Raw genomic sequence first — 25,675 nt, forward strand, 5'->3', positions numbered from 1 at the left:
AGGTAAACTCTCACACATAAAATTAAACTAAATAAATCTTCAATTAATTTTAAAAATCTAAACCAAATCATTGTAGGAGGGAGCTATCTGAGAAGGGGAGGTGTAGCCCGCCCAAGCCTTGGCGCCCTGACTTCTAGGTCTTCTCGACTTTGTGGTCATCTCCCTCAAGCTCTGCAGTAAGCATGCCAAGCACCCCAGGGTGTCCCATTCCTCAAGTCTCCTCTATACTTGATCACTCCTGTACGACTGAATGTCTTCAAGGCCTTAGCCAAGTTCACACACTGATAACTCCCAAATCATCTCCTGTCCTAATCACTAACCTACACAGTTCACTATTGCTCAGCACTGTCCTTTGGATGCAGGTACTTCAAATTGACACCAAAAATCCAGCTCCTCATATGCCCCTACCAGCCCTGGCAACAAGACCAAAGCTGTTTCCATCCCAATAAATGGCAAATCCACTCTAATCGCCTGAGCCTAAAAACTCTGACTTCCTTCCATTCTTTCCCATCCCCTCATGTGGCTAAACCATGCTCAGCTCTACATCCCACAAGAGAGGCAATCACTGCTCATCGCCCCTGCCAGTGTGTGCCCCATTCCCTAAGTTTCTTGCCTGGACTGTTCTCCCAGCTTCCTGATCCACCCCTTTGGCCCTTCCCAGCCTCCCAGCAGTTGGTGTCACAGAGCATCCAGCAGAACCCTGCAGACTGAATTTCAGTACATCATTCTTCCATGGCCTCCTTTTACTCCAATAAAAGTCAAGGATTTCCCACAGAGCTACCTACAAGGTCCTAAATGTGTCCTTTGTAGCCTAGACCCACCTGTACTCCTCTCCCCATCTCCGGACACACAGGCCCATGCTGGCCCTAAGACTGCCAGGGAACACTCCAAGTTCATCCCAAGTGCCATCACACCAAAGCAGCTTTCAATGGTCACACCAGTGTGCCATCACCAGACTACAATCTCTAGGACCAGGGCTCTACCAGTTGTGGCCACTGCTATTTCCTAGGACCACAGATGTCTAGACCCCACATAGCGCCCACCCAGACCCAATGTAGCTCCTTGTAAAACTCAACAAGACAGCATGGTGGCACTTACACAACAGTGTGGCACACACTACCAAGAGGAGCTGAGAAATGTGTCTCAAAGAATAAGATAAAGACGTGGTAGCACAGGTTCCCAAGATACCCTGCAAAGCCTGACTAATTAATAGTGTGGCAGTGGCTCCAGAAAGAACAAGCACGGATAGAAGAAACTGACACATCAGTGAAAACTTAAGTGATAGCACAGGGGTGAGAGACTTTAATAAATGTACAACAGATTATCCCTATTTAAGAAAGAAATGAGGCTGGGAATGGCTCAGTGGTAGAGCACACATGTGATGCCCTGGATCTGATTCCTGGCATGGCCATGTAATAAAATTCATACTATATAAAGCAAAATTTTTAGGGGCAGAGTGTGTTGGTACACACCTTTAATCCCAGCACTCAGGAGGCAGAGGCAAGTGGATCTCAGTGAGATTGAGGCTAGTCCTGTCTATACATAGGAAGTTCCAGGCCAGCTGGAGCTACAGGGACACCAAAACAAACAAACAAACAAACAAACAAAGAATATTAATACTTGTTGCTTTACACAGTTTTCTTTTTTTAATGGGCTGGAGAGATGGAACAGAGGTTAGAAGCACATACTGCTCTTCAGGTCCCAGATTCAGTTCCTAGCATCCATATTGGACAGTTCACAACTACCTGTATAACTCAAGTTCTATGAGATCCAATGGCCTCTTCTGGCCTCCATAGGCGCACACACACATGTATACATACACAGACACATACATATATACATAAAAAATATCTAGCCGGGTGTGGTGGCGCACGCCTGTAGTCCCAGCACTTGGGAGGCAGAGGCAGGTGGATCTCTATGAGTTCAAGGCCAGCTTGGTCTACATAGTGAGTTCCAGAACAGCTGGGGCTACAGGAAGACCCTGTCTCAAAAAAAAAAAAAAAAAAGAGCAATCTCTCCATCCCCATTCACGAGTCTTTTAATGTTCATATTAGTCAAGTTATTCCTTAACACATTCTCAAAACATGTTGTTCTATTTCCTTACAAAAAGCTGGGGAAATGGATCAGCAGTTAAAGCACCACACAAGTAGCAGCGTGAAGTCTCTCCTACTTGTAAATTCAGCTCTCAGAAGACAGAGACAGGAGATCTGCAGAACAAGCTGGCCAGGCAGTACAGTTGTGTCAGTAAGTTTTGGGTTCAACTGGGAGACCCTGACTCAGGGAATAAGGTGGAGAGCAACTGAGGAAGACAGTGGTCACCCACACACACAGTGCAACTACCCCCCATATATATAAATTTAAAAGTCATCATGCATGTCAAACCTTGACTTGTTAAATTTTCTTTGAAAGTGAGCACCTGTTGATTCTTATCAGACAAAATTTTCAATTAACTTATCTGGATGAATCCAATCTTTGATTTTTTTTTTTGTTTGTTTGTTTCCAGTGACCTTTTAGGTATCTACAGACACCTACTTGAATTTAAGTCAGTCAAAACTTGCTATTCAAGAAAATGAGTTCATTCTCCTTGCAGATTTCATTCCTTTTGTATAGCTTATTAATGTTCACCCACATCTTTGGTCACTCACTTTTGTCCACACAAAAGATTTCTAAGATACTGTGCACAGGACACCTACTACCTGCCTATGAAATTAGAGGTGATTAGTCAAGCCTTATCTGGCTTCCATAAGCAACATCAGAAAACGTCATTAGTCAGGTCTGTTCTGTGTTTCACTTAAAGACCCTGAACACAGTGACAACAGAATGAAAGGAAGGCCTCCATAGTGGTCAGCATTCTCAGGGTCAGCAAGAAGGCTCTGCAGGTAGGGACACTTGCTACCAAGCCTGAGACCCACGTGGTGGAAGGAGAGAACTGACTCCAGAAGCTGTCCTTTGATCTTTACATGGGCTCTGTGGCATGCCAACAGCCACACATATACACGCAATAAGATAAATGTAAAAAACTGGGGTCTGGGGGCTGGAGAAAACGGCTCAGCAGCTAAAAGCACTGGCTTCTCTTGCAGAGGACCTGGGGTTCCCTTCACCCATATGGTGGCTAACAACTGTCCTTAGCTCTAGTTCCAGGGAATCCGATGCCTTCTTCTGGCCTCATTAGCATTGCACATAGGTACACATGCAAGCAAAACACTCATACACACTAATAAAATAATTTTTTTAAATTGTGGGATGGATTGGTGCAGCTATCAGGAATACTTGCTACTCTTTCAGAGGAACCAAGTCTGGTTTCCAGCACCCATGTCAGGAGGCTCAGGCACCTTTAACTCCAGCTCCAAGGGATCTAATGCCCTCTTCTGGCTTCCGTGGACACCTGCACAGACTCCCACACATATTTTTAGAAAGGGTTCTGTTTATCTTTTATAATGGAACAACAATCATCTGTCAACTTACACTACAGAGAGTTTTAAAGAATTCCTCAAATCGCTGACGCTCATTCCTAGGAAAACATATTTTATGTTTGTGCTGGATAGCTGGGGCTGAAAAATCAGCTATAAGTAACAAGAGACCAGCATCACTGAGGTGAAGTCTTCCGGGAGGTATTTCCTCAGGGTCAGCACACAGAGGGGACCCACACCTCTATCTCAAGCTGGAAGCAGGACTTGGTAATGTGTAAGAGTCTCCTACATGATTCTGGTGTTGAAAGCGTGAAGGGGTCACAGAAAGTAGCTGAAGCCTGACACTCTGAGAGGCCAAGAAAGGCCATAGGTGAAAGTGCAGCTTCAGTTGCAGCGAAGACCCCAGGATTGAAGGGGTCATGTAGAGAATCTGAGGCATTGCACCCTGAGAGGCCAGAAGAGGACACTGGTGAGGGTGCAGCCTCAGTTTCAGTGGCGACGCCAGCTTTTTGGAGATGCCGGGACCACGGGACAACCACCAAGGACAGCGGCAGGTGTGGAATGGAGCTGGCCTGGGTCTGTGAGAGGAGCTGAGTGTGCTGTGGATGGCAGAGTCAGAGCAGTGGAGCTGCCAGTACCCTTTGGAGCCAGAAGATCGTGAGTGAATCCCAGATGTCCAGCCTCAAGCTACTTTGCTGGACTTAGGTTTTGCTTAGGTGTGTCCGATTCTTCCCTTTGAAATAAGACAGTACTTGTTTTGGATTTTATAGAAGCCCACCCACAGTTAAGAAACTATTAGGACTGTGGGGTTTTTAAGGTTGTACTGTCTTATGTTGTGATATTAACATCATATCTTGGGGACAAAAATTGGAGTGTTTAGCCGGGCGTGGTGGCGCACGCCTGTAGTCCCAGCACTTGGGAGGCAGAGGCAAGCGGATCTCTGTGAGTTCAAGGCCAGCCTGGTCTACAGTGAGTTCCAGGACAGCTGGGGCTACAGGGAGACCCTGTCTCAAAAAGACCAAAAAAAAAAAACAAAAAACTTATACACATGAAATTTAAAATAAATAAAAAATTTTAAATTGCAGCAGGCTACATCACCAGAACCTCTTTCTCACCACCAAATTGGTGTCATTTGTTGGTGGACTAGAACAGGAGTCAGTATACTTGCCTCAAGAGCCAAATCTGGTCTACTACCCAAGTTAAGAACGGCTTTTATATTTTGGAATGATTGAAAATAAAATAATATTTCATGACATTAAAACCATGTGAAATTCAGATTTAGTGCCCATAAATACATTTACTTAGCAATAGCCATCTTTGCTTATATGTCTTGGCTATGGTTGCTTTCCCACTCCATGGCAAAGATGAGGAGTTCCAAGAGGCCCCATGGCCTGCAGAACCTAAGTCTTTACCAAGACAAATAAACCCTTTCCTCCCCAAGTTGGTATTGGTCAGAGTATTTTGTCACAGCAATGAAGAACAAACTAGGACAATGTTGCTAAAACATGAGTATGCAGCTTAAGAGTACAATGCCACCTCAGACACAAAGCACCCTAACCACACAGCAAACCCACCTAAGAAGCTTTTCCACAATACTCAATAGGCACTGATATATACGAAGCTGTGACTGTTGACTGCTTGTTAAAGATTAAGAAGAAATAGTTTGAAAATGTTAATTGTCTTCACAGTAAAAGATTTCAATAATGGGGCTAGAGAGATGATTCAGCAGTTAGGAGCACTGGCTGCTCTTACAGAGGACCCAGGTTTGGTTCCCAGTATCCACATGGCAGCTAACAACTGTCCATAACTCCAGATCCAGGAGCTCCAACACTGTTTTCTGACCTCCTTGGGCACTGCATGTCACGGGTGCACTTACATACATGCAGGCAATACACGAAAACACATAAGAAAAAAAAAATTAGGAATTGTAAACCTGTAGCCCAGCAACTCAAGAAATTAAGACAGGAGATCATTTGAATCCAGGAGTATAAGGTAAACCTAGGCTATGGTATAGGAAGGCATGGTCTCTGTAAAGGAGCTATTTCATTAGTTTTTTTTTTTTAATTCACTTGCTCAATAAGTCTTTCAAAGACCAACTCTAAAAAACACAGGATGCTCAACGAAAAAGTAAAGAGTTTCTTGCACTATATACCCAAAAATATACCCAAAATAGCTAGCTAGGGAAAAAGGTCAATCTTCCTACATCTTTGTCATTCTAAACACTATTAGAGGTCTCAAACCTCTGCCTCCTAGGGCTGGGGGATCATTGTGGAGGAGGAGGCAGAAAGATTAAGAGTGGGAGGGGGTGGGTGACCACAAGGAAACAGTCTTCCAGACAGGTGATCAGTTAGTCATATGAACTCACAGCAATGGTAACAGCATGCACAAATCCTAAGCAAACTCAAACCAGACAAAAGCCAGTAGAGACATGAGGAGGTGGAAGAAGTCCCAACTCAACCTAAGGAACTTTTGGCAACTGATGGCTGCTAGGAGGGGGAAAGACAGTGTCTTACAGGGATGGGACTCTTGGTGAGCCCCAGTGGATGAATCCACAGTGAAGGACATCTGGGGACACAAATCAGACTCTATAGGGTGTATTTTATATACATTAAATTGGGCAGGGGGTAGTGGGGGGAGGTGCAGATGGGTAAGGGATCTAAATACCATCAAACTATATTGCATGAAAATCGCAAAATTCAGTTTAAACAATTAAGAATTTTAAAAAGAAAATAGAAAAAAAAGAAAGCGAACATCAATACTGAAGGCTTTATTCACACTTTCCACCTGTCCCAGTGGAATTTTTCTCTAGCAAAGAGAAAAATTCCAGAATCATTCAGTAGCAACAAACCAACAAACAAAACACCTGATGGGGGCTGGCCATGTAACTCAGTTTGTAGACCACAAAGCCTTGAGTTGGATCCCTAATACTGAATAAACCTGCTATGGTGGTACACACTTTAATCCTAGCAACTGGGAGATACATGCAGGATGATCAGACATTCAAGGTCATCCTCGGCTACCTAGTGTCCTAAAGTGATGATATGTACTGCAGGAACAATAAACTTTTTGAGGGCTGGAGACATGGCTCAGTAGTTAAGACCACTGGCTGCTCTGCAGAGGACCTGGATTTGGTTCCCAGTACCCACACGGCGGTTCACTACCATCAGAACTCCAGTTCCAGGGGATCCAACGCCTTCTTCTGGTCTCCTTGAGCACTGCACATACATACATACATGCAAGCAAAAGTCATTCACATTAAAAAGAATGAATGAGCCGAGCGTGGTGGTGCATGCCTTTAATCCCAGCACTCAGAAGGCAGAGGCAGGCAGATCTCTGTGAGTTCAAGGCCAGCTGGGGCTACAGAGAGACCCTGTCTCAAAAAGACCAAAAAAAAAAAAAAAAAAAAAAAAAGAATGAATGAATGAATGAATGAACGACTGAAAAAGCCCATTTTCCACTGAGGACAAAGATCCTTTAGGAAAGTGGAGCACAAACTAGCAGATTAGCTTAGTTTGGGAGTTACATGTTTTTAGATGGGTGGAAGGATTTTATTGTTCACCTGAAGGATTTCATAAAGAACAAGAAACTAAGCTTTTCTGAATGGTAGACTGTGGAGGGAGCAAGGCTCAGAGGTGGGTGAGGGGAGAGGCTGGGACAACAGCTACACAGTCTTCACTCCACCTACTTCCATGCCACTTCCTCTGGCCAGAATTAACCAAGGCCACAAGTGCTTACTGTCAATCTGCGGACCACACGTGAGAAAGTAAACTTAACTTTGTCGATAATACTTGAACACTGTGAACAGGTATCCTTGATAGCCCTTTTCTTTGCATGAACATTCACTTTACAGGGCTCAGGCCCCACAGGAGACTGCTCCCCCAGTGCTTACGGATGCCAACCACCAACTAGCTTCCCTCTTTGGCAAATTTTATGATGATGTCAGAGTGCTAGGGAAACATAACCTTGTGAACCATTCTTGGTTGATTCTTCAACTATTTTCAATGACAGAAGCTTCTTAAACACACTGGTACATTGGCCCTCAAAACCAAATGAAGCATTCTAGAGCTCTTTTTGTTTTTTATGTATGAGTGTATTGCCTGCATGCGTGTTAAGTGCACCTGTGCTATGCAGTGCCTGAGGAGATCAGAAGAGGGTATCGGATCTCCTGAAACTGGAGTTAGGGACAGCTGTTAACCATGTGGGTGCTGGGTATCAAACCCAGATCCTCTGTAAGAACAGTCAATGCTTTTAGCTGCTGCGTCATCTCTCCAGGCCCCTCCAGAATTCTTTTCTTTTGAAGAGATCTCCTTATGCAGCCCAGGCTAGCTTCCTTCCTCCATCTCCCAGATGCTGAGATTACAAGCAGTGGTGCCAAGGAGCTCTTAAAGGACCCTTAAAGAGTAGTGGAGTCTCTATAACCAGATTTCCCTCCAGCCTTGGGAGAAATGCCTGAAGGGGAAGGCTGGCAAGGACTGGGGAAGCAGAAAGAAAGCTGGCTCCAAGCCAACTAGGAACATGGTCACTCTCCCTCTAGGATGCTAAAAGTACCCCCCCCCCAAAAGCAAGAGGTTCTAGATGACCCCAGGGTTATTTATTCCTAGAACAAAGGACAAGGTAGGAGACACATTCAGAATGTGCCACTCCAGCTATAGACTGAGAGAGACCAGCTCACCACACATCACCTGAAGGATGGTTCCTGCAGGCAGTCCAACAGGCACAATAGAGGAAATGACAGAGTTGATAACAGGCAGGGTGGGAGGGAGCTGTTGGGCCCACAGGTAAGCACACGTTACACTCAGATGTAGGTTCCCATGTCTGAGTGGAGGACAGGAGGGACAATGCCCAGAAAGGAGGGGATTTTGGGCTTACCTTTACTTCCTATCCATCACCTAGGGGCAAGGGCTTAGGAACACAGTGGGGCATTCCAATTTTTTGCTAGAGCTTTGAAGGGTGCACAAGAGTTCCTTGACCACCCCCAGGACAAGAATGCTGTATGTGCTCCAATGTTTCCTTTTCAAGCTCTGAGGGTATTTTCCTCAAAGGGAAAGTCCCGATCCACTACTGAAGCAGTTTTCAATACCTCACCTACATGCCTCCACTGCTATAGAATCAGCCCCTGGGGGCCCCACGATTTAAGCGAATTCAAACGGAGAAACTTGAATTATTTTAGCAACCCATCCCTGCCTCCACCTTGGAGTTCTGTTTATTTTTTTCTCCCTGGTGTCACCTTTCAAAATGGGAAGGGCAGCCCAGGGTAGCTCTACAACTGTCCAGCTCCAAACCAGGACAGGACCACTCTTTCTGTTGACAGACAGCGTTTCTGGTCTTAACACTTGACTTCCTCCTACCAACATGGACACCTACAATACCACAAGATCTTATTTTACAGGCCAGCAGATGTCTCAGTGGGTAAAAGCACTTGCCACCCAAGCCTGGAGACCTGAGCTTGATCACAAGAACCCATACAAGGGTGGAAAGAGAAAACAGACTCCACAAACTTGTCCTCTACACACACACTGTGGCTCATGTGGTGTGCCCATAAACAAACACAATTTTTAAAATCTCATTTTCATATTTTAAACTTATTCTACAGCCAGGCATGGTGGTGCATGCCTTTGATCCCAGATCCCAGAACTCGGGAGGCAGAGGCAGATGGATCTCTGAGTAGGCCAGTCTGGTCTACATAGTGAGTTCCAGGTCAGCTGATGCTACAGGGAGACTTTGTCTCAAAAAAGACCAAATAAAATTAAATAAATTAATTAATTAAATTAAAATAAATTAAACTTGGAGCTGGAGAGATGGCTCAGAGGTTAAGAACACTGGTTCTTCTTGCAGAAGACTCAGGTTCGAATCCCAGCACCCACATGGCAGCTAACAACTGTCCGTAACTCCAGTTCCAGGGGATCTGACAGCCTCTTCTGCCCTCTGCGGGCATTGCACAACATGGGTGTACTTACATGCAAGCAATACACACACATACACACATAAAAATAATAAATATGGCTGGGTGGCACACGCCTTTAACCCCAGCACTGAAGGAGGGGGGGGGAGCAGAGGCAGACAGATCTCTGTGAGTTCAAGGCCAGCCTGGTCTACAAAAGTAAACTTATTCTACATAATCATTACAAACTTGTCATTCTTAAGCAGCCCCAACCTGAAGCTACTTAGAAAGTAAAGTCTCCTGACAAATATACATTTAGATATATGTTCATCAATTTAATCCAGGCATTTGCAAAGAGCATTTATGAGTAGAGCGTAAAGACAAGCCAAATAAATCTGAAGGAAATGTTCTCAGGTAGATAGGTAGATAGGTGGGTAGACAAGATTGTAGACAGGAAGTATATAGCCTCAGTTACAGTCAACCGGATTCTGAAAATATTAGATGGAAACTTCCAAAAGCAAATAATGTCTAGGTTTTTAGCTGGGCACCAAAGCTGGTATGGTAGTACCTGACTATAATGTCACCACTTGGGAAGTGGAGCTAGAAGGATCAGAGTTCAAGGACAGCCTCAATTACACAAAGTTTGATGACAGCTTGGGCTATGTGAGACCCTATCTCAAAAAAGTCAAACAAGCTGGGCGTGGTGGTGCACGCCTTTAATCCCAGCACTCAGGGAGGCAGGCAGATCTCTGGGAGTTCAAGGCCAGTTGGTCTCCACAGTGAATCCAGGCCAGCTAGAGCTACAGGGAGACCCTATCTCAAAAAGACAAAAAAAAGCCAAACAAACAAAAAAGTAAAACTGGCACTACTGCGAAAAGTATGATGAACTCTCACCCAATCCTGCTCCATTAATAAGCCTCTGTCCAACGAATCCATACTGCATATACTAACCTATCTGTTAATCACTTGGTAATCATCTTGGTTATAAAAATGTCACAGTATCATAGCACTTAATGTGTAAGTAACTTATTTTACTTAATGGCCCCAAAGTATAGAATTAAGATATACCAAAAAGAAGATGTAAAGTATTTCCTTTAAGTAAAAGCGTAAAAACCACTAATAACTATTTTGAGAGAATATACAAACATACAATGGAGTACATATTTATAAAGCTTGTTAGTGAATATTATTTAATCTCTTACTATGCCTAATTTATAAATTAAAATTCCATAGACATGTGTGTTAGTTGGCTTTCCATTCCTGCAATAAAACACCCCAGATAATAACTTACAGAAGAAAAATTTATTTTGACTAACAGCATTACAGAGTTCAATCCATGACTGAGTTGCTTCAGGCTTGTGGTCCATCAGGATAGGAAGCATGTGGTAGAGCCAACTGCTTACTTCATGGCTGGGAGGCAAGAAGTGCTAATCAATCATTTACCTCTTGCTTTAAGCTCAAAAGCTCATCTGCATACCCATATACCAGAGGGAAACCGGCAGAAGACTGAGACAGTTTTGACCTCACTGAGTTGCCTACACTCAACTTCAGCTGCCTGAGGTGTAAGACAGGGAAACAATCTCCTGGACCACCCAGATAAAAACCTAGGTAAATAAAGTGGGAAGTCAGGCTCCTACGTCCCAGGCCAGAGTTCTGCAAAGCAAGGAGCAAGTGAAGAGCCAAAAGTAAGGAGAGAGATGGCAGGGAAATAAAAATCAAGTTAGAGCAACCAAAGCTGGACTTGAGAACAAGTCTTCTACTTTGGTTTCTGTTGCTGTGATGGTAAACACAATAACCAAAAGGCAACCTGGGAAGGAAAGGGTTTATTTCCATGTATAACTCCCAGGTCACAAGCCATCACTGAGAGAAGTCAGAGCAGGAACCTAGAAGAGGCAAGACTGAAGCAGAGACCCCGTGCTTACTGGTTTGCTCCCCCTGGCCAGTGCTCAGCCCGCTTTTTTCATGAAACCTACGCCTACTTGCCAAGAAGTGGCACCTCCCACATCAATTAGCAATTAAGAAAGTACCTAGAAGATAAGATCTCAGGCCAAAGCGATGGAGGAAATACCTCAACTGGGGTTCCCTCTCCCAGATGTGTCAAGTTGACAACTGAAGCTATCCAACACAAGTTGGTCAAGACCTAAGATAAAAAAAAAATTCAGGAAGAGCGGGGCGTGGTGGCGCATGCCTTTAATCCCAGCACTTGGGAGGCAGAGGCAAGGGATCTCTGTGAGTTCAAGGCCAGCCTGGTCTACATAGTGAGTTCCAGGACAGCTGGGGATACAGGAAGACCCTGTCTCAAAAAGAGCCCCCCCAAAAAAATTTCAGGAAGAGAAAGCACTTATTTTCCCTTAAGTTTCAGAGGTCACATGGATGTGTTTGGACCTGTGGTGAGGCAGTATGCAGTAGCCGGGCAGCCATGGAGGAATACAGCTGCTCACTTCATGGTAGCAGGAAAGCAGAGAGAAAGTAGCCAGGACCCTACTAGTTTCTTCAGAGACAATTCCCCAAAGATATAACTTCCTCTAGCCATGCCCCACTGTGGCGCCACCACTTTCCAATAATACTTGTGATTGATCAAGCCTTTAAACACACAGGCCTTTGGGGGACACTCCTGACCCAAACAACAGTACTTTGGAGGACAGCTTTCTCTTTCTGATGGTCTAGCTCACAGATACGGTGGTGATCTGAAGCAGACCTTCCCCAGTGCGGAGATGCCACACCAGCTTTCACAGCCAACCCAACCAGCTTTCCCATCCCTCTTTCAAGCAGCTGACTGGGCTGAGGGGAAAGAAAGAAAAAAAAAAAAACACAAAAACAAAAAAACCACGCATCTCCTCCTGAGCAGTCAACAATAAGATGACTTTAGACTGAAAACAAGTATCTTTAAGCTTCACTGAAAAACAATTACTGAAAAAAGATGGTTTAATCTTTTCAGATCTCATTTACACATCATAGATCAGCTAACACTTCCTTCACTAGCATTGTTCTAGAAGACAACATGTAAGTTCCTGCTTCTTGAACAAGAACACACACATTGAAGGTTCCACAAAGCCACTAACCCATGGCTTATCTTCCTGGAACATTAATGTAACAGATTTATGAAGAAGAGTTAATTTATAAGATCTCATGCCAACCCTCCTGAAGTCTAGGAGTACCTTGTTCGCATCTTCAAAGTTCTAGGATAACAGGAGAAGCAAACAGGTTGGGCTTGCAGAAATCATCCAATCTCCAGCTCCACCTGGATTCTTTAAGAGACTGTTCACTCTGCTGCTGTCAGAACAGCTTGCCTAGAAATTGTAGAACACGCACCATAAAAACAACCTTAACTTTACCACTTACATGCCAAAGCTTTGAAGAAGCCATTCTTGAAACTCCTCTCCAACACATGCTTTTCCTTTGCATAAACATACCTCACATACACTGCCTTCCCAGGACCTGGACATCCCATCACCTTTGGTCAATTTCATGCTCAAACTCTAATGCTGGCTTCCCTGCCTTGACAAAGCCCTGTTCCTTCCTGGCAGCACTGTTTTGCTATGGAAGTCAGTTAAGTCCAAATATACCATGACTAAAATAAAGTTAAGCAGTTTCCATGGAGCCCTAGAATTGACCAATGCACATGAGAAATGCTGGCATATTTACAGACTTACAAGAATTGGGAGGGGGGTTCCCTCCCTAGCTCTCTTATGTGCTAAGTAACTGATCTCTACAGATTAGTTACATGGTAAATTAACAAATGCCTCTGTGTGCAATTACATGACCCTCCAAAATTATAACAGCAAATTACTGATTTTTAAAAATGGTGCATCTGGGGCTGGAGAAATGGCGCAGCAGTTAAGAGCACTGGCTGCTCTTGCAGAAGACCTGGGTTCAATTCCAAGTACTCACATGGCAGCTAACAACTGTCAAAACTCCAGTTCCAGGGGATCTGACGCCTTCTTTTGACCTCCACAGACACTGCACTATACCGGTGCACTTATTTACATCCAGGCAATACACTCATACACATAAAGTAAAAATAATAAAATATTTTAGAAAAGGTACACTTTAGAGTCAGATGTGGTGGCACAGCCTTTAATTCCAGAACTCAGGAAGCAGAGGCAGATAGATCTTTGAGACTGAGGGCACCCCATCTACATAGCAAGTACCACCAGGCCACCAGCTTGGGCTATAGAGAGAATCTGTCTCAAAACAAAACACAAACCACCACTACCAACAAAAATACAATCACAAAAAAAAAAACTCAAAAATAGGTACATTTTAACCAAAGAACATTCACAACCCACAATCAATGTTGGGTCTTGTTAAACAAATGGTAGGTAAGTACCATCCTCTAGAAAACTGAACACAGCAGAAACTATAACAAATGGAAACCACACACAAATAAGGCACACTGTAAAACACCGGGACTGATTCTCTAGGTACCGAACACTACCAGTGACAGGACAACTTTTTCTTTCCCACACACATACTTCTCACCAATGAAAGCATAAACATAAAACCCATTTTAATACTAACATTGTGGGGCTGGAGAGATGGCTCAGTGGTTAAGAGCACTAACTACTCTAGCAGAGGACCTGGGGTTGATTCTCAGGACCCACATGGCGGCCATAAACTGTACTTAACTCCAGCTCCAGGGGAATCTGATGCCCTCCTTCTGACTTCTAAGGCACACATGACATGGTGCACTCACAAACATGCAGGCAATACACTCAAACACATAAAATAAAAATAAAATATTCTTAAAAAATAAAAAAATTAGTGAATTCCAAATAAGCTGGGGCTACAGGGAGACCCTGGCTCAAAAAGGCAAAAAAAAAAACAAAACAAAAAACATTAAAAATTAAGCTGGGCATGATGGCGCACACCTTTATTCCCAGCACTCAGGAGGCAGAGGCAGGTAAATCTCTGTGAGTTCAAGGCCAACTTGGTCTACACAGTGAATTCTAGAGCAGCTGGGGCTACAGGAGAGGCCCTGTCTCAAAAAGACCAAAACAAAAGCAAAAACAAAGAAACAACAAACAAAAACACTAAAAAATACTAACATTACAATTTATTTTTCTAGAAGCACAATTTCCTCCCCTCCAATAATTTGTATCAAATTTAGAATTCTAGATTGCCTCCAAACACACGGTCAAGTTTTTGCGCAACCCAGACACCCAAATGCACCATTCTCACAGATAAGGTGTAATTTCAAGCTCCAAGGACTAAGAGCAGCGCTCGCTGTCTACCACATTCATGTCTCCAGACATGACAGCAAGAAATACTGAAAACACGTAAGTATCCAACCAGTTCAGAAGACAGTGCACACACCAAACGTAGACAAAGCAACAAGCAAGAAGGTGAAATGTGGCAATTACAGAATGAAGCAAAAGGCAAACTGGTCCCACAGAACCTGAGTGGGAGGAAGTCTGTCAGCATAGAACACTGATAAGGTTTGGAGTATTTTTTGTTGCTCTCTTTTGTGGTGACCTCCCTGTGCCAAGCAAGTAGGATGAAGATGGGCCGAACTGAGGCTGGTGAACTGAGGGCCACTCCACCAGGGCAACCAGAAGTCACAGGAGCAGGGGAAAGGATGTTCTGTGCAAAAGGCAAGTCAGCCTCAGGGAAGAAGAGGGTATGCTCCAACAGCAAAAGACCAGAACAAAGGTGACTGGCTCGGCTTCAAAAGCAAGTGGCTTGAAACTGCTATATCCAAGTCGCAAAAACAGTCCCTGTGAAATCCAGTTTAAACTTTATTTGCATTTTCAAAATCATTAGGTAAATTGCAGTGTTGGCTCTAACCCTCCACCCTGTCATGATAACTACAAATTCCAACTCAAGAGGGCTTCCTCTGCTGCAGGAACAGCACAAATGAGACTCCTGGGGATCTCCCACTACAAATAACCAGATCTTCAATAAAATGTAATTCTTCTGCCGTTATTGGGCTTGCAGGAAGCAAGGGAAATATCCAACTGGCTTGGTAGCTCCCCCAATTCCAACCTCAATGAATGGGTAAATCATAAAAATGGATCATCACCTGTGACAGTTAATACTGTCTCAACCTGACAAGATCTAGATAGAATCACCTAGAAGATAAACATCTGGAGATGTCTAGATTAGGTTAGATGAGATGGGATGTTCTGGACTGAATAGGAAAGTGAAAAGCAGCCGAGAGTGGTAGCACATGCCTTTGATCCCAGCAGGCAGAGGCAAGTAGATCTCTGTGAGTTCAAGGCTAGCCTGGACTACATAGTGAGTTCCAGGACAGCTGGAGCTCAAAAAAACCAAAAAAAAAAAAAGAAAAGAAAAGAAAAAAATTAAAAGAATGACATCGTGATTGAGTATTTGTCACTGCCACATACAGTGCGTCCTCAGTGTTTTTGTGTTACTGGACATTTTGAGTAAAATTGTTAATGCTAAGAACATCACTTTACCTAACTACATAATACAAAATGCTACAAATATATTCAGAGCCATTTCAGAAATTGTTGGAAAGTCTGTCCTAATGCCAAATCAGAATTTATTTAACAGTTTTCTAAAAAAAAAAAATTATTTTACGTGTAAGAGTGTATTGTCTGCATGTAGGTAAGTGCACCCATGTCAATGTAATGCCTGTGGAGGACAGAAGAGGCCGTCGGATCCCCTGGAACTGGAGTTACGGACAGTTGTTAGCTGCCACGTGGGTGCTGGGATTTGAACCCGGGTCCAGCCCCTATTTAACAATTTTTTATGAAACTCAAGTCAGCAATTCAAACAATTTTTTAAAAAATATTTTTTATTAGCTGGGTGTGGTGGCGCATGCCTGTAGTCCCAGCACTCGGGAGGCAGAGGCAGGCGGATCTCTGTGAGTTCAAGGCCAGCCTGGTCTACATAGTGAGTTCCAGGACAGCTGGGGCTACAGGGAGACCCTGCTTCAAAAAGACAAAAAATATTTTTTTTTTATTATTTTTATGTGTATGAGTGTACTGACTACAAGTACTTAAGTGCACCCGTGTAATGCAATGTACACAGAGGTCAAAAGGTATCAGATCCCCTAGAATTGGAGTTACAGTTGTTAACTGCCATATGGGTACTGGGAACCAAACCAAGGTCCTCTGCAAGAGGAGCCAATGCTCTTAACTGTTAAGCCATCTCCTCCAGCCCCTTGAACAACAATTTTTAAAGTCAAACATCTAACAGAACATAATCTAATGACAACTAATTTGATACTTAACATGTTGAGGAATGATAGCATGAAACATTCTTTGCTTTCCATAATTAAACCATTATGCTTCTTTAAGAGAAGAAAACTTAGGTACAGTATAAACACTCCTGATTCATAACAAACAATAATCTCAAATCTGAGCTAAGGTGTTTCAGGCAGCAACAGTTGGCACTATGTGGTGTAGCAGGTATGATGGAAAGTGCAAATGTTGTGTTCAAAACAGGCTGCAGTTAAAGTGATGTCACGCAACACATCTTTAATTCACTATGCACCTTATTTTGAGCCTCAAACACTCAGAAGTCTTACTATTGCCAAATTTTTCATAGCACCCACATTCAGTTAGGTGACCCACAGTTTAAGAAGACAGAAAGAGCAGGCTAAACTCAGGTCAAGCAAACTAGATGCTATCTATGGTCAAGGAAATACTTTCAAGGTACCTCAAAAAAAGAAAACAAAACAGGCCCATGACTTTCAAGTCTGCACAAAAAAAGGGAGGAAATTAAAAATAAAAATGAGAGGTTAATCAATAAGGAGAAAGACTAAAAGGATGCAATGCATGTATCTAAGTTTAGAGACAGATCAGAGTTCATTCATTCTGACAGAACGGAAGTCCTTAAGTATTAGCTGCAGTCTCCATGTATGCATAATTTCAATAATGATCACTGAAAACCTGAAACTAGCAAACTTCCAAACTCAACCAACAACGTTTTAATATGGCTTTTAGGGGAGGAAGGGTCAGTTTCCTTTAAGGGTGTGGTCCTTGGCAGGTGGACCACACTCCAGTGGATGGCCCCATGCCCATGAGTATGTAGACAACACAAACTGGACTCTGGGTTTTTTCGGTCTTTTTGAGACAGGGTCTCCTTGTAGTCCCAGCTGTCCTGGAACTCACTATGTAGACCAGGCTGGCCTTTGTCTCACAGAGATCCACCTGCCTCTGTCTCCTGAGTGCTGAGATCAAAGGCAGGAGCCACTAAACCGAGCTTGAGTTTTGGGTGTTTTTTTGTTGTTTTGTTTTGCTCTAAGAGGACACAAAGCTGGGAAGGCGAGGGAAGGTGATGGGTGGATCTGGGAGGACTTAGGGGAGGAGTGTGGGTGAATAGGACCAATACACTATAAAAAATTCTCAAAGAATAAAAATTATTTATATATGCATTATTTGCTGAAATAACCTCCGATCAGAACAGAAACAAGAAAAACAAAGGTCTTTTTCTTTAAACAAACCAAATCAATAAATCTTTAGCTGAACTAAGAGAAAATAAAATCAGAGATGAAAGAGACATTACAACAGGCACAACAGAAATAGAAGATTCATAAAAGACTATTATGCTGGGCAAGGTGGCACACACCTTTAATCCCAGCACTCGGGAGGCAGAGGCAGGTGGATCAAGGCCAACCTGGTTTACATAGCAAATTCCAAGTCAGCTGGGGCTACAGGGATACCGTATCAAAAAGACCTAAAAAATATTTTTAAAAAGTACTATTATGAACAACTAACTCTATGCCAATCAAGTGGACAACCCAGAAGAAATCAAATTTGTAGTTGTATGATCTACCAGGACTGAATTACACAGACATAAAAAAATCTGCAGACTAGAAATGAGCAAGGAGACAAATCAGTAATCAAATGTCTCCCATGAAAACAAAGCTGGATGGCTTCACGGCTGAATTCTACCAAACATTAAAAAAATTAACTTCATCTTCTCAAATCCTTCACAAATAACTGGAGGAGAGAACACCTTCAAACTCGGGTTATTAAGCCAGTATAAAGCCTGATACCAAAAACAAACAAGAGCACATTTAAAGAACATTACTGGCTGATAATCTCTAATAGGTACAAAAATCCTCAAAAAAATTACAGCAAACCCAATTCAAGGCATATTAAAAAAAAAAAAAATCCACCAGTATAAAGTGAGATTTCATCTAGGACGCAAGGATGTTTCAACATGTATCAATAAATACAAATAATACAATACTGTATGATCATTTCAACTGATAACAAAAAAACCACTTGGCAAAACCCAACATTTCTTCAACCTCACAAATCAGGTACAAACACAATAAAGGGCACATGCAACAAGACCATACAGAACATCAACTGAACAGGTAGGTAAAAGCTGAAAGCTTTCCTCTGAAATCTGCAGCAAGACACGATGTTCAGTCTCACACTTCAACTAGCTACTACCACAGTCAAGTACTGGAAGTCCCTGCCGGAGCAATCAGACAAGAGAAACAAATAAAAAGCCATACACAGCAAAAAGAAATTCAGTACCATTTCACAGACAGAAAACCCTAGATTCCACCACAAAGCTTTTGGCACTAATGAAAAATTGAGCAAAGTTGCAGGGTAACAAAGCCAATACATAAAAATCAGCAGTGATTGAACATACCAACAGCAAACTCTCATTTGCAATAGCTACAGTAAAATAAGCAAAATATTTAGGAATAAAAAACAAAAAAACAAAAAACACATGGTGGGGGGGAGCTGGAGAGATGGCTCAACTATTAAGAACACTAGCTGTTCTTGCAGAAGACCTCGGTTTGAATCCCAGCACCCACATGGCAGCTAAAAACTGTCCACAACTCCAGTTCCAGGGGATTCAGCAGCCTCTTCTGCCCTCCTGGAGCACTGCACATCACCAATACACTTAAAAATATTTTTTTACTTTATGTGTATGTGTGTATTGCCTGTATGCATGTGAGTGCACCCGTGTCGTGCAATGCTGTGGGAGGTCAGAAGAGAGGCTTTGGACTCCCCTGGAACTGGAGTTAAGGACGGTTCATGGCTGTCATGTGGGTGCTAGGAATCAACCCGGGTCCTCTGCAAAAGCAGTCAGTACTCTTAACTTCTGAGCCATCTCTCCAGTCCCCAATAAAATATTTTTAAAAAAACACATCAGGACTAGGGCTGTAACTCACTTGTCTAGCATGCACAAGATCCTGGATCCTAGCACTATATAAAAAGTGACTACAAAACATTGATGAAAGATGATACACATACATGGAAAGATGGTCTATGTTCATGGATTGGAGACAATAATGTGGTTAAAATGTCCTACTGAGTGAAGGTATATGTAATTCCCACCAAAATATCAAAGACATTCTTCACCAAAACAGGACAAAAAAAATTCTAAAATTCAGACAGAACAAATAAAAGGGATCTTGTGGTGGATTGAATGAGAAACATCCCCCATAGGCTTCAAGTAGTTGAAATCTTTTTTTAAAATATTTTTTTATTTTTATTTTACATGAGTGTATTGCCTGAATATATGTAAGTGCAATGTCCTTGGAGGTCAGAAGAGCGGCACATCTCCTGGAACTGGAGTTAAGGACAGTTAGCCACCATGTGGTGCTAGGAATGGAACCTGGGTCCTCTGCAAAAGCAGCCAGTGCGCTGAGCCATCTCTCCTGGTAGAGTAGTTGGAACATTTATCATGAATTGATGGCACTGTTTTGGGAAGCTTAGGGGGTGCAGCCTTGCTGGAGGAACTGTGTTATTGGGAGCAGGTCATAAAAGATTCGAGCCCTGCTCCCACTTCCAGTTTACTCTCTGCTTCCTGTGTGTGCTTGAGGATAATGAGCTTTCAGTTTCCTGATCTGGCAGCCTCCTGCTATGTCTTCCTGGCCCTGAAGGACTCTTATTTCTCTGGAATCTTTAAGTCAAAACAAATACTTTTGTCTTTAAGTTGCCTGCCTTGGTCATAGTGTTTATCACACAACAGAAAAGTAACTAATACAGATCCCAAATAGTCAAAGTAATCTTGAATAAAAAGAAACCTAGAAACATCACACTGACTTCAAAATATACTACAAAGTTATCATAAATAGAAGTGCACAGTACTGGCATAAAAAACACACACAGACCAATGGAACAGAATAGAAAGCCTCAGAACAAATCCAAGCCCTTCTAAATAAATGTTTTCAACAACAGTGCCAAGACCAAAGGATAATCTCTTTAATAAATGGTGTTGAGAAAACTAGATGGTCATATGCAGATGGAAATTAGACCCTTAAGTTTCCTCATATATAAAATACCAGCTCAAATGGATAAAAGATGTCTAAGACCCCAAACTTTGAAACTGCTAGAAGAAAACAGAAGGGGAAGTTCAAAGACAAATTAATCTAGGCAAGAATAATTGACTAATTGATTTTTGGATATCCTTTCTAAAACGGGAACAACAATAGCAAAAACAGACAAACAGGATTACACAAAATTCAGTAGAACAGACAATCCACAGAATGGAAGAAAACACTTGCAAACTGTATATGTGATAAAGGATTAATTAATAGCCAAAATATTTAAAGAACCAAACTCAACAGGAAGAAAACAAAGCAACACAACAGCAGCAACAAAAAATGGGCTAAAGATCTGAATAGATGTTTCTTAAATGGCCAACAGATACATTAAAACTATTCAACACCAGTAGTGAGAAAAATGCAAATCTAAACTACAACTGGATCCAGCAAGATGGCTTGGTGAGTAAAGGCCCTTGCCACACAAGCTTGACAACATGAGTTCAATACCTGGAACCCATGTAAAGATGTAAAAGAAACAACTCCACAAAGCTGTCCTCTGACCTCCACATGTGCACTCCCCCTACACACAAACACATGCACACATCATACACAGAATAAATTTTTTAAATTACTGTTAAGAATCTTCTGTTAGAATGACTTTATCAGAAAGACGAAAGACAACCATTGACAAGGGCATAGAAAGGAAACTGCACACTGTTGGTGGGAATGCAAATTAATAAACCACTATAGAACTGTAGTCCTCAAAAACCTAGGATGAAGACTAACCAGACGATCTACACACTTCCAGACACACTTCCAAAGGAAATAAAACCAGTACATAGAGACATCCGCACTCCCATGTTTACTGTGGCACTGTTCACAAGAGCCCAGATATGGAATTAGTTTGAGTCTGTTGATGAACAAATAAAGAAATAAAGAACACTATTCCATCATGAAGAAATAGCTGTCATTTGTGAGGACAGATAGAAATGAAAGTCAGTATGTTAAGTGAAATAAAGAAAAACAAGTATCACAGGTAGTTGACCTCAAATGTGCTCAGAGGAGAACAAAGGTTACCAGAGGCTGGAGTAGTTGAGGGAGAAGTAGTTGAGGGCTAGAGAAAAACGCTGATACAATTAAGTAGAAGGAATGTGTTCAAGAGATCTACTGCACGGTGATCACAGAATGGCGTACTGTAGTACTGAAAATGCTCAGTGTATATGAAGTGTTTTCACCACAAAAAATTACATGAAGCAATGCAGGTTACCTTGGCTACACTTAAGACAGGACTCTACATGTACATATAGGTCAACCACTGGATTGTACAATATGAAATATATATACAACTATAACAATTTTTTTTGTCTTTTTGAGATAGGGTCTCCCTGTAGCCCAGGCTGTCCTGGAACTCACTATGTAGACCAGGCTGGCCTTGAAACTCAGAGATCTGCCTGCCTCTGCCTCTGGAGTGCTGGGATTAAAGGCACGCACCACCACGCCCAGCAACAACTATAACAATTTTTAAAACGTAAACAAATCAATTTTTTTTTAATTTGTGTGTGTGTGTGAGAGAGAGGGGGGGGAGAGAGAGAGAGAGAATGGATGCCGTGTGTGCAAGTGCCTGAGGGGGCCAGATGTGTAGGATCTGTTGGAGTTACGTGTAGGATCTGTTGTGAGCCGGCTGAGTCTGACTGACATGTACCCTGGGAACCAAGCTGGGAACCAAACTTGATCCCCTGAAAGGATAGGAAGTGTTCTTATCCACTAAGCCTTCTCTCCAGCTCCAATTTTTTAAACTTTTTTTAAAAAATAAAGGATGCTGGGCTAGAGAGTTGGCTCAGCAGTTTAAGAGCACTGACTGCTCTCACAGAGGACCAGGGTTCAATTCCCAGCACCCACATGAAGGCTAACAACTGTCCTAATTCTAGTTCCAGAGGACCAATGTCCTCTTCTGACCTCTTTGAGCATTGCACCACACGGGTGCACATACACACACGCAGGTAATGCACTCATACACATAAAAATAATAAACAAAGAATGCCTGGTCTTTTATGAAACCCATGTTCTTATTTATGCCTAATCAAAAATATGCTTTGAGAACAGTGAGATGGCTCAACAGGTAAAGGCACCCAAATTCCATCCCAGCAGTCCATGTAAAAGTGGACGGAGAGAACAAACTCAGCAAAGCTGTTCACCCTCTACACAAGCACTGTGACCCCTGTGCACATGGCACAATAAATTAAAAATAAATAAATAAAAACAGATATGCTTTCACCTAATTCACAGGGAGTAGGTCTATCCTACTCTACCTGTTAACAGAAGCTCTTTAATCCTGGAAGGAATTTGCAGAATCTGTTCCCGTATTTCTATTCATAAAGCATATTTTCAATAGCCACTTAACTATCCTAATTACCTACTACTATGTACCAGGTTCCATGCTAAGCATTAGACATAACTGCTTCCTTTTAAGTGAAGAAACCAAGGTCTCACAGTTAGACAACCCACTCAAGTTTGGGGAGTTATGAAGACCTACCCTCCTATCAAGTCAGGAAAGACTCCTGTTTACAGGCACTCTACATCTGTGCAGCCTGAGGCCAAATGAAAAACATTTCTTCTGGAGGAAAAAAAAAGACGACTTATGTCCCTCAGCCTGGTCACTAAAGCACATGGTGTTCTCCCCAGCCTTCAAGACCACAGTGTTCATTTACAGTTGGGTATCTCCCTGCCCCACAAAAAAAGGCCTTCTTGATCAGAACATGACTCTGTATCTTTAGAAAAAAAATGGGCCTCAGGGAGGCATTTTAGACTAGTTACAGAACAATAATGATTACCGTGTATTCCACGCTTGTTGTGGGAACTAAAGGGGTGTGCTTCATGCATTTTCTCATTTAAACCTCAGTTCTACCAGGGAAGCACTGATCCCAATTTCATAGATGAGGAAACTGAGCTTTCAAGGCTAATTTACCCAACACAACAGGTTGGAATTCAATTGCTTGCTGTTTGACTCCAAATCCAGTCTTTCAAGCACGAAGCAACCCGCCCCCTTTGGGTGTTTTTTGAGGCAGGGTCTCCCTGTAGCCCCACCTGGCCTGGACCACACTATGTAGACCCAGATTCACCTGTCTCTGTACTGAAATTAAAAGGCATGTACCACCCGACCCAGCACCCAACTTCTTTCTTCTATATGTGGGTATAGTATGTGTGTGAGCACCCTGGGACCACAATCTGGCATGTGACAATTGTGAAAGTCAGTTCTCTCCATGTGGGTCCTGGAGATCAAACTCGTCATCGCGTTTGATGGCAAAATCCTTTATCTGCTGAGCCATCTTGCTGATCCTCTTTTTTGAGAGTCTCACTTATGCAGCCCAGGCTGGCCTCAACCTCCTCAGCCTCCTGAGTACTGAAATTATAGGTGTGTGCTACTAGGCCTGGCTCAAATACCAACTTTTAATTGTAATACAGTCACAATGTTTCCTCCAAGTAGGTAAGTTAGAAGACAGCTGGAAAGACAGACCACCAGACACTTCCAGTTAACTCTTCAATTATACCTGTTGCCTGTTCCCCTAGATTCAAACCCTCCACTGCGCAAGTGTATCATTTATTTGCAACGTACTTAATTTGTTCACCAACAGTCTTCTTGGAAACACAGATCATCACATACCTCCACCTCTTCCTATGGAAGGTCCATACAATAGGCATTCAAAAACACTGAACACAAACCTCCTACAAAACGTTGCTTTAAAATGTTTTCTACAAGAAACATAGGCGAAAACAGGAAGATAGGGACTACACATAAAGTCAATTTACTACTTCGTGATGAACCAGTGGTCAGTGGTAAATCAGATTTATCTTTATCCACAAAGGATACAACTTCCATATAATGGGCACCTCTGGCCCAATGCCAATACAATCAATTTTTTATAACCACAAAAACAAATGCAAAAGTGAACACTCGGGATTAAGTTTATGATCTAATATAGAAAGTGAATCCCCGCTTCCATCACATTCAGTACTTCCCCACGACTTCGCCTGGAAGACCTCTTGTGTACATCCTAGCCCCTACTTCTGGCCCTTCCCCCACGAAACACTCCATTCCCGGAAGCAAATCTTGGGAGCAGGGAGTTTTCCTTTTACATCCCCGAGACCTACAAAGAGTGCCTTGAATGCACCAGGGCACAACTAAAGTGTAAAACGCCTGGAAAGGAGGGACCATGGACCTTTTTCAGGGCTGGCTCAAGCGGGCTGACCCTCACACAACGCAAGGAAAGGCAATAATCTTCCCATTAGTCTGCAGAATGTAACCTCCCTTAGAGAATTTGACAAAACATTAACTTTTTAAAGGCAATAACAAAACAAAAAAAAGTTGCTAGAAGACTAGCACTGTTATCAACAAAGCTCCATTCCCGGCCACTAGCAGTGATGCTACACCACCTTAGAAGGATCACTTGGAGCCACGGGCTGTCGTCGTTACAGACGCTTATTTCAATCCCTAAACACCCGGGTCTCTAAAGGCATCATAAAGGTGAATCTGGAGAGTATCCAGAAAGTTGTCTCTTTTTAAAAGGTTGTATTTACAAATACGTGAAAAGCACCACTTATCCCAGAGAAAGTCTTTATCCTCCTGTATTCCCAAGAAGTCTCCTTTGAAAGACCTCAAGAAGTTGCATCGAGACATTCAAAACATGTCCAAGATCCAGACTGATAACTCTCAAACTTAAAGTTAAAGCTGGCCGACCCATCAACCCACAACTTGTCTTAACTGTGTACCCTTTCCTACTCGCAAAGCTGCGACGACAGTGCATCGGCGTTCAAGTGAGATTTCCTGGCTCTGGCCACAAAGCTAACCTAATTAAAGCATGTGGTCAATGTTCAGCATTTTCGGTGCGATATTCTGCATCCCTTTCGGTTCGCACGGCAGTCCAGACAGTTGCCGGGGTCGTCTCCGCCCCGCTGTCCTGCACGAGGCGACACCCAGTCCACCAGGCTCCAGCAAAGGGCCAGAAGCTGCACCCCCACGCCGCCCACGGACCCCGGCTCTCGCGGGCAGGGGCTCCCCTCACGCTCCCCACGCCCGCAGCACTTTGGGCTGAGTCTGAGCAAGTCGCCCGTGGCAGCGCCACTTCCCCCCCTCCCCCCCGGCCCGGCAACTCCGGCGCCCCCGCCCGGCGCGCTGGCCCC

General features: G+C 43.0%; 1 protein-coding gene across 2 annotated transcripts in view; it reads right to left on the reverse strand.

The window, feature by feature from the left end:
* Positions 1 to 25,675, reverse strand: part of Cdyl (chromodomain Y like) — a 163,468-nt gene that overhangs the window by 137,209 nt on the left and 584 nt on the right. The window lies entirely within an intron of this gene.

The sequence above is a fragment of the Nannospalax galili genome, unplaced genomic scaffold (genome assembly GCF_000622305.1).
Source record: "Nannospalax galili isolate Female #2095 unplaced genomic scaffold, S.galili_v1.0 scaffold72, whole genome shotgun sequence".
NCBI lineage: Eukaryota > Metazoa > Chordata > Mammalia > Rodentia > Spalacidae > Nannospalax > Nannospalax galili.